Source organism: Prosopis cineraria, unplaced genomic scaffold, assembly GCF_029017545.1.
Source record: "Prosopis cineraria cultivar Desert tree isolate PC_DT_omini unplaced genomic scaffold, ASM2901754v1 PC13, whole genome shotgun sequence".
Classification (NCBI taxonomy): Eukaryota; Viridiplantae; Streptophyta; class Magnoliopsida; order Fabales; family Fabaceae; genus Prosopis; species Prosopis cineraria.
Window position 1 is genome coordinate 13801100 of NW_026555344.1, and position 10633 is coordinate 13811732.

Below are 10633 nucleotides of genomic sequence, written 5' to 3' on the forward strand. Positions count from 1 at the left end.
GATATGTTAAAAGAGAACAATTTATTCATATTTAAATAAAGGTAACAAACTTACTAACTATAAACATTGAAAATTCAAATATACTAGCTAAAAATAATCAATTTAATATAATCATGAATTTGAAAATTAAGAAATTCCATATAGCTTCAAAAATACTAAACCACTGAATTTACAATGACAAAAAAATCTTAACGCTTTACTCTTGTAAAATAAAATGATTTAGTAAATAAATAAATAAAAATAATATCCTTTATTAAATAAAATCAATAAAGTGTGTATTCACAAATCAATCAAAAGCTAATGATTTAAGGACTTTGCAGAATAAGTAATAAACGTGAATACACAATTCATAAGGGTAAAATAACTAAACATGACTTATTGCCATGAAAACAAACGTGGACACATAATTCATGAGGGCAGGTAACCAAACATAGCTTGACCTACGAAACAAATATGGACACACAATCCACGAGGGTAACACTATCCAAACACAGCTCAAAACCACGAAATCAAATACAAGGTACGAGATCACAAATAACAAACGTGAGTACGATGCTCACGAAATTCAAACTAGCCAGTCATTATTCAAAGTGCTAAGGGTTAACGAAACTGTCATTAGTAAAAGTATTCTGCTTAAAGTCCTCCTAAAAATTATTTTTCAAACATGCGAGAAAATAATTATTTTTGAAATACAATTTTCTTTCTCAATACCAAACTCGCATAAATTTAAGCTTCAATTTAATACTTGTCACAATAAAATTTCATAAATAATGTTCATTCTGAAATTTATGAATAACAAAAATTTCAAGAATTTGATAATAAAAAATTGTCTTCATCAACCTTAAAAGTATATCTTTTTTTAGAAAATTTACTAACACAAATCATAATTTAATTATCCCTTAACACTATTTATAATCTCAAAAATAAATAAATAATTTAAATAACAAGGTAACCAACATATATCATAGTTGTTAATAAGAATGATACATAAAAAAATGTAATAAATTCAATGAAAGACTTTTATTGATAAATAAACTGGGGTGCTATTCACTTACCTGCTAAATTCCAATATCTAATTATATATTTTCTTCATCAATTCTTATCAAGGTACTCAACTTCCACACCCCCTCTGATCAATAATAATGAGAGCTGGGAAATAGAACATTGTTGTTGAATAAGGAAGAAGAAGATGATGAGTGTTGATTAGAGATGTGCAAAATAGGGGACGACAAAGGAGAAATGGATGGCAGCGAGGAGGATGCAAAATCAACGATCAAATAAGGACCCATGATTTACAACTGAACCAATACACTTGCTTGCTTTTCCGGCGATCTAAATAGTAGTGGAAGGTGGCTAGAGAGGACAACCACTCTCCCTCTTTCTTAGATCTAGAATTTTTGAAACTGAGAGATAAGAGCCACTGTCGGTGAAGGAGAAAGAGAAATGCCAAATGCTATCTCTTTTTTTGCACGGATGAAGATAAAAATGTGATCAAAGAAACTTTGAAAAAATTACAAGAAAGAGCACAAACAAAAATTATAAGAAAGGACACAAGGAAAATTACAAAAAAGGGCACAAAATTTTTCTATAATTTAAAATAAAATAAAATTGAACTTTTTATTAGTAGAATTTGAACTCTAGACCTTCAAGAAAATTATTGAAGAAATTTCAATAATTTACTATTCTCCACTTGCTATAAAACTAATTTAAAATTTAAGGTCATTATAATGAGTGTAGTCATTTAACACTCAAAATTAATTAGAACTAACCCTAATGTGGTATAAGGTCAACCCTAGATCTTCTCACAAAGAGGTGATTCACATTGCCTAGACAAATTAACTTGGTGAATAGATTATCCAAAAGAGTAAAATTGTTGCCTAATTAACTAGTGAATTTAAGTTGTAAAATAAACCTAACTAAGATTGGTGGACTTCCCTATTAAAGTAGGAACCCTAAGGCATTGTTGATCGAGGAACCTAGCTTTCAAATGATAATGGCAGCTCACTCAACTTCTCCCCCTTAGTTGAAAAAGTGATCACTCAAGACAACCATCTTAAGCAATTTAGCCTCACTAATTGAACTCCTTAAGTGCTAATTACAAATCCCTTAAATAACCCTATTAGCTTAGCTTAAAGATTAACTAAGTGATTATTTAAATTTATTCTCCTAAAGCCATGATCAAGAGGACACTTAAGCATAAGACTATGTAAGTTAAGTAATTCATCAAGCACTTACCAAACATGCTAAATCAATATAAAACATTCACAATTTGTTATCACATATTATAATGGAAATTCATAAAGTGGCTGAAATTTCCAGCAACAAAAAGAGATTAAATTCAAGTTAACAACCTTGTTTCAACACAAATATTTGCAACCAATCATGAAACTAAAGTTAAATTGAACTACAATCAACCATAGTCATAGTATTTTAGTGAAATTGAAACAAGATAAGGAACTAGTTGAGCTTATCCAATGTAGTTTTCAATTCTCCTCTTCCACTCCCTAGGATTTCATAGAGAATTTTGGTAGAAATCATCAAGATCATCTTGCTCCTCCAAGAAACTAATTTGGCCGTGTGGTGCTTCATGATAGATAATGAATCTAAGCTTCAATCTATATGAAATTGGTAAGGATGAGGTCAGATCAATTCGAGGAGTGGAATGATGGTAATTTTTTTTGCAAGTTTGATGGTTGAAAATGAAAATGGAAGTGCTGAAAAATTAAGGTTTTTAGAGAAAATGTGGAGAAAATGAAGAACAAAATGAATCAAAGAGAGAAAATGGAAGAGATGAAATGAAATGGTGTGTGAATTTGAAATTGGCTGAATGGGATGTGTATATTGGTTTGCTCAGTTGATCCCCTTATTAAAAAAAAAGAAAACAAAATTAAAAAGGCTAGAGAGATAAACAATATGTACATGTGGCCTTAAGTGGCATCTTCTTTTGATTCGGTGATAATTCATATGCTAATATAAATGATCCCATGCTTTGCACTTAGAAAATATAATATAACCCATCATTTAGTCAATTAGCATGCCACTCTTACCCAAAATGCCCTTCTTTCACTTTCTTGACCAACTCATTTAAGTCCAAGTGCATACGTTTCACTTATGTCACATAATGAATAAATTAATTAAATACATACAACATAATAATTCATATTTAGTAATATAAAATTAATTATTTAGATGGAAAATAAATAATAAAATTTAATTTAAGGGCTACCCCATATGAAACCATGCATACACACACATGCACAAAATCCTAATTAGGTCAACAAAGTCAATAAACCTAATTTTATAATTTTTAAAATTTAATTTCATATTCATTCTCATGGGAATCAAACACATTTGGACTAATTTCTTTTGTACATTTTCTCAAAAGTCAAGTTTTTGAATCAAAATACTCCTAGTACACAATTTTGCTCCTTAGACGATTTTCTTATTTTAAAGACCATAAATGTACCAAAGTAGGGAATATAACATGTAAAATGAGTCCTAAATAGTTAGATCAAGTATGTAAATGATATGTCTTATCAATGACGTCTTAGATTGTTCATCACTTATAACCAATACTTATGAAGAATCAATAAATATTGCCTTGTAGATGGTGATATTGCTATTATATGAGAGTTGCAATATAAAGTGATGTATTTTATTCATAAAAAATGGTTGAAACATTAGAGTTAACAAACATCCTATGATTTCCTCTCACGATGATTGACTCAATAAAACAAAATAAAAGAGAATAAGACTCAATAATATGAAAACAGTTATAGAATACATAGCAATTGAGTTTGAGAAGGTCATGGTTCTTATTGGGAGATGGATGATATTAGAAAGTAGGAGGAGAGGGAATGAGGAGCTTTGATTAATGTGGTTAAATACATTAAGTTCTAAGAGTGATCAAATTGATGAATGTTTCTTAATGGAAATAGGGAGCTTTGGACAACAATTTACATAGAATGGTCCATTAGTACTAGGTTATTGAAGAGTGTATGAGAAATTTAATAAAGAATTATGTAATGATGTATAGAGGAGCATATTTGAAGATGCTGGAATAAAGGTGTCAGCTAGACTAGGGTGCTTAGATCATAACCCTTTTTTGGTTAAAATGGTTGAAGATGCAAGAAGTAAATTTGAAAGACCATTCAAATTTAAAACAACATTGATGTTGCATAATATTTTTAGTTAATTTATATAAAAGGATTAGAGGAAAGAAGGTGTAGTGTGGTGAGAACTTGGTACTATTGAGGAATAAGCTAGGTAGATTGAATAAGGATTTTTTTTTTCAAAGTATTAAATATAGAAAGAGGTAGATGGTGGCAAGAAGGTGAAGAATGAACCCTATATATTTAGAATGGTATTTAAAAGAAGATAAGTAATTTAAGAGAGCCTTTTATGTTTAGGATGGAAGTTAGCTTACATGAAGAGTTAAAAGAAGGTGAAAAAATAAGGTCAAAAATATTCAAACATTAAGATGGTTCTTAGGAAGAAGATCAAGAGCAGCTTACAAAGATGGCTTTTGATTTTTATAAGGTCCTTTTTAGTGAAGAGGGATATCAAAAGTATGCAAGGGAGACAACCATTAAGTTTGTAAAGATTAACATGTATGAAAAGGAAGCATTAGAAAAAACTAGTTTTAAATAATGCATCGTGCCTCTTAAAACTTGTTTGGAGGCTAAGTGCATATTAGTGAGGGCTTTAGGTGGATGCAGTGATATGGAGGCATAGTTGAGAGTCTATAGATAAGATTAGAGTTAATGCAACATGTTTGTCCTTCTGAAAAGATGTTGGGATAATGTTGAGTTATAAGAAGGAAAATATGTGGAAGGAAGATAGAGCTAGAAGAAAAACAAGTTTTTGATGGCATGATAAATGTCTAGCCTTAGGATTTTTTTAACTTTCTCAGTAAATATTTGATAGATAGGTAGAGCAAAGAGTGGATACAAGATGGAGGACTACAAGAGCATAAAGAGTTTGTGGAATTACTAAAACAACTCTCCATGTCATAAGAGATTGTATGGGATCAACCATTAAGATTGTTAGTGGTGACAATACCATGGGATTAAAAGTTTACAACACATACAATCAACTCCTAATTAACTGTAGCCCATCTAGCACATCTTACTCTCCAATATAATACAATTCATAAAATGATATCCAGTTGGCATAATAATTTAGGGTACAAATTACAATATCAATATATAATTTATTTTATGAAAATATGCTTCCACTTCATAAATGATTTTCATAGTATAATTCAAAACTCATAGCTTCATTATCAAACAATTGCATACATTTTATATCATAATCATTTATTATCAGCAAATTAAAAAATACAAGCAATCCAAATCAAGTATACCAATATATTAACCATCGTTGCCTTACTTCTTTAGCTTAGAAAGCTTGAGCAAGCAACTCAAACATCAAAGCTCAAGTTACAATGTTAATCTACACAATTAATATGAAAACTAATTAATAAATATCGAATTAAATTGACTATATAGCTTAAAGTCCTCAATTTCACCTAACTTTCCAAATATTTTATTATTTTCCAATTTAACATTCTAATCTCAATTTTTATACTAGTTAATTCATCACCTAAACCTTAAACTGAACAAAATCCTCAATTTTCAATGCTTATGGTTCTTCAAAATTTCCAAAATTTGAACCCAAACTCATAAAACAACTTTAAGCTGATTAAATCTTAATGTTAGCTTACATATTTATAACCCAATCATTAAATTCATACTTAAACAATCCAAACATCATTAACCAACTCAAACCTCATTTAAATCTCTAACCCAACTCAAAATATAAACAACAAAACTAAACTATTAAATGCTTAATTTACATCAATAGCATCTGTAATCCTAATCAATCAATAGAAACTAACTAGAATTCAAAATGGATCACCTTAAACCCTAGGCTTTCAACTATTCTACAATATGAAAATTCTAAGTTCAACAAGTAGAATAATGAGCCAAATCACTAACTTGAATGCTTATGAATGCTTCAAAATGACCAAAAATATCGACCTTCTACCTCTCTTGTTTCTCTCCCCCTCTCTCTTCTTTTTTTTTTGTAATTCTATAGTCAAAAGTAGATTTATTAGGCTACATTTAGCACTAGATGTGCACCCTTCATTTATATCTAGCATCAAACAAGTTTATGTACTAAGTTGTCCCCACCTCTAACAGTGCCCATGGATGGATAAACACAACTACATTATGTTTGTTGGTGGATACAAACAAAATCCCAATATTCTCTCCATATTTTTACATCATATCTCCTCCTCAAGTGATCCTAAGTCTCCTATGCCTTAATGAACACAATTTATAAAGCATAATCTTAGCTTAAATGAACACAATTCATCCTTAAATAACACAAATTCATTAAGTTAAGAAAATTAAAAATATATTATGTTACATGGCTAATTATTTGAGCTAAATTCTAATTCTTATTTTTTACCAAGCCCAATAAATATTTCTAGAAGTAAGTGTTAATTTAAGCAAAAGTGGAAATCAAAACATTTCGATTAAATGGGATAAGTGGAAGAAGCTTAAGGAATAATTGTAGGAAGTGGCCCAAAAATTAGAAGTTTTCCAATAACATAAAGCCAAAGAAAAGACTACCACTTTTTATTATAAAAAGGGAAGTGTGACACACCTACAACAGGCCTTCAACAACTTTAGCAATTGATAAAGATATAGACACATCCCCTCTAAAAAACTGTTTATTTTCTCTGCATTAATTTCTGTATTTCATGCTTTTAGCAAAGCTCTGCAACCTCTTGCAACCAATAGAATCACAACACTCAACAAAGATCCATGACATATTTAATTTCAATACATAATATATCTATAGCACCACTAATCTTGTAATTTTTTTCTATTTTTTATATTAGAAATTTTGCAATTTCTTTTGTAAATAATCCTAATCTATTTCAGACTTGTAGATCTTCAATTTCTCTTTATCCTTGCCTCTTTTTGTTCTTCATTGTTTTTGTTAGAATTGTTTTTTTTATTCTCTAGCACTTTCTTTTAGGAAAATTGTGATAAAAGACCTTGGAACTCATCATTTGATTAAGAAGTTAGGTTTATCACATCATTTGATAATCAATTCCCCTAATACACTCAACAAAATTACTGTAACACCAACATTACAAATCTGTTAGTTTTGATTTGAAACTATAGTACGCATACAAGAAAGGTTCACTTAGTACTTACTAACTAAATACGTGGAAGGAAAGAGAAATAGAAGCCATAAGTGAAATGCAACGCTACTGATCAACCCTTATCTAACGAGATTATTGGGGGCTTTTGGAGTTAAATTTGCTAATTAATTAAGAAAAATTAGGAGAAAATAATATGTAAGGCCTCACTTAGTAGCCAAAATGTAGGAAAAGAAAGAAAGGGGCTAAAGATGGGTTAAAAATAAGAGAAGTTGTCCAAGACCAAGGAACAGGTCTAGAGGCACTCAATCTCGCTTAAAAAAATGTTGAAAAAGCTTACAGATTATAACATACCCCTCTAGAATTGGCTATTGTTTATATTTACTACTAACCGTGGATGAGAACATTACTAAAAAAAGGTTATATATAGCACCTTTTATATAGTAATTATTCAAAATAACCACTATATAGCATCGAGACTATACAGTGTTATCTAGAAAGAATTTCTATTCATTTCTTTTTTTTTTTTTTTTTGAATTTTTTATCTAGAGACTATATGGCGGTTCTCTCTAAATAACCACTATATAGCCCTTTAAACTATATAGTATAGTGGTTATTTAGAAAGAACCTCTATATAGTCTCTTTCCTTTTTGAATTTTTTTCTAATGACTATATACCTTTTCTTTCAAATAATCATTATATAACTAGTGATTATACAAGTTATTTGAAAGAACCACTATATAGTTTTTCTAACTCTAAAAAATTTTAAAACTCATACATTTTATATAATACACACAAATTGATAGTAATGCCTTCCTTGACATCACTGAAACATTAAGTTCAAAAAATTTAAGATTCCAAGAAACCTTTTTTGAAAAGATATTTGAGCTCAAACTAAAATTTAAAACATATAAAGAGAATCAACAATAATTTGAAATAAGTAAAAAGAAGTAATGGAACCATAGGAATACAATTTAATACATATAATGAAACAAAAGAGGGCAATTCAAACACCTCCCAATTATCATCTACCGCAGTGGATGGCACAAAGAAGAAAGCCTTCTCATTGTAGAGTGCGTGGCAGCACACATATCCTATGCTGCAGCACATTGTTGTTATCATAACAACACCTCTATCTACTTTTAGAGTGTACCATTTCACTATCCAATATCTAATTTGAGTCATTCAAGTGTACAACATAGCTCTTTAAGCCGCCTAATTATTGGCACTAATCCCACAACCAAATACAATGCCGTTTAATAGTTGGATACCCAACAAAAAAGTTGTCCATTTTCCTTTTCAAACACACACAAAGGTGTCCAAATCCATTAACCAAGTGCCAATAACTTTAAACCTACTTGAACAATTGTATAACAACAATAGCATTCCACACATAAATTGGCCATAAAACCCCAAATTTCACAATAATTCCAGGGACACAGCAAATTCACAATTAACAATCCTTTTAGCCATTCAATCACACAAACATCACAACAATATCACTTGCATTTTTCCTCAGCTCCTTACAACAATTTCCTTATAATATATTACCATAAGCTGAAATACCCACAATTGCACATATTCTCATGCAAGTGCATCAAAAAATATATGATCCTAAGTTGATATAAATTCATAAATCATTCATTACATATTATCAAAAGAGGGGAAGAGCTATGCAAACTTAAGCTCTTCAATTCTCGGTGATTCCTTCCTTTCCTTTGCCTCTATTAGAGTCTTTACCTATAAAATATAACCATGGGGGTGAGTTGAGGACTCAATAATCAAATAATTTAATCTAACTACTCATGTACAAGAACAGTATATGGGTATAATAGTATATAGGTATATGAAGTGGCAATGAAACATGTGATTTGATTATCAAACAAACATACATACATAGTTATACAAGTATACAAATGCATGATCAACACACTATAGTATAACCTCCTTATTTCCTCCAACTAAATTTGTGGACTAACAACTCAATAGAACTAAGTCCGTATGACTGGATTGGCTTCAAGCTCACTAATTATGAGAGGCAGCCCCAGCCAAGGATGCTTTTACCCATTATGGATTACAAATTTTTCCTTTCTTTGAAATACCTGGGGGTCATATGTCCAATCTATCTTAAATAGTATTGGGACTTTTAAACAAGAATATGATTGTACATGAGGGCTTCCACGATGTTAGTATACCATATAGATTTCATGAAATGTCCTCAGACAACTTTGAGGGAAACTCCTGCCCGTGCAAAAATCAGGCTTAAATATTTTTTCACATAGCCACACACATGTGAATTATTCCCAAACAATCATTACTATACTAAATCATTCAATTTCCAAGTATGTGTGTGTATATGTGTGTGTGCCTAGGATCTAGAAAAGTCCCTTTCAAAATCCAAAATATGCAAACATATATGTGCATTCTACTTCACATAATATTTCTAAAATTCCAATCATTTTACATAATAATAATAATATTCTAGTTTAGAACAATATTAGAGTAGTTTTCACAATTCCACACAACCATCCAAACACATAAATAATAAGTTTAGATCATTCAATTACCTTACTATTTTGTCATAAAAAGAGTTACCATGACAATGTGGTTACTCCACAATATTCCACTAGCTCAATGGGGCTCGATTAATATTTAATCTACAAAATTAAACACTAATCATCAATTATAGCTCTCATTAAACCCCTCTCTAACCTAATTTGGGTACCCACTATGCCCAAAATTTTACTTTAACATTATTAACACCTTCAATACACTCCATTAATTTCATTTAGCACCCAAACACTTAGATAACATCAATTCTTTACCCACATTACTCCCAATATCTCAAATTGTACCTAGGATTCATTTAAACCTTAACCAAAAAATCTCAAATCCCTATAAAATTCTCAACCTAAGTTTAGAAACTTGACTTAACTCCCTAAGGTCCTATCTAAGCTAATGGGTTCAGTCAAAACATAAGAAAGAGCAAGAATTACCTTTAAACCAGCCTTAAACCTTAAAAATTTCAATTTGCATATAGAGGAAGGGAAGAGGGAAGAATACTTACCTCAATGTGTTGCTAGCTTAAAGTTCTTCCTATTAACTCAGAAAATGAAGCCTTAGCAGTCCCAATCTCTCCTTCTTCATTGCCCCTTCACATTTCCTCTTCTCCTTCTTTTATTTTTTTGACTCAGGTGCATATGTAATAAATTCAAGTTTTTACATATCCCTCATGACGTATAATGCATCTGTCACAGAGGATGGCACAATGAGCCCAGATTGAATTTTGGGCCTTACATAATACCTGGTTTCACTCAAACTCTAAAATAGCCCTCTTTCAACATTGTCTAAAGATCCAAAAACCACATTAATGGTCTAAAAACATCATTAACCTACTAATCACTTAATTTTACTAATTTATTCTTATTAAATACTTAATTTTTAAAGTTTGAAATT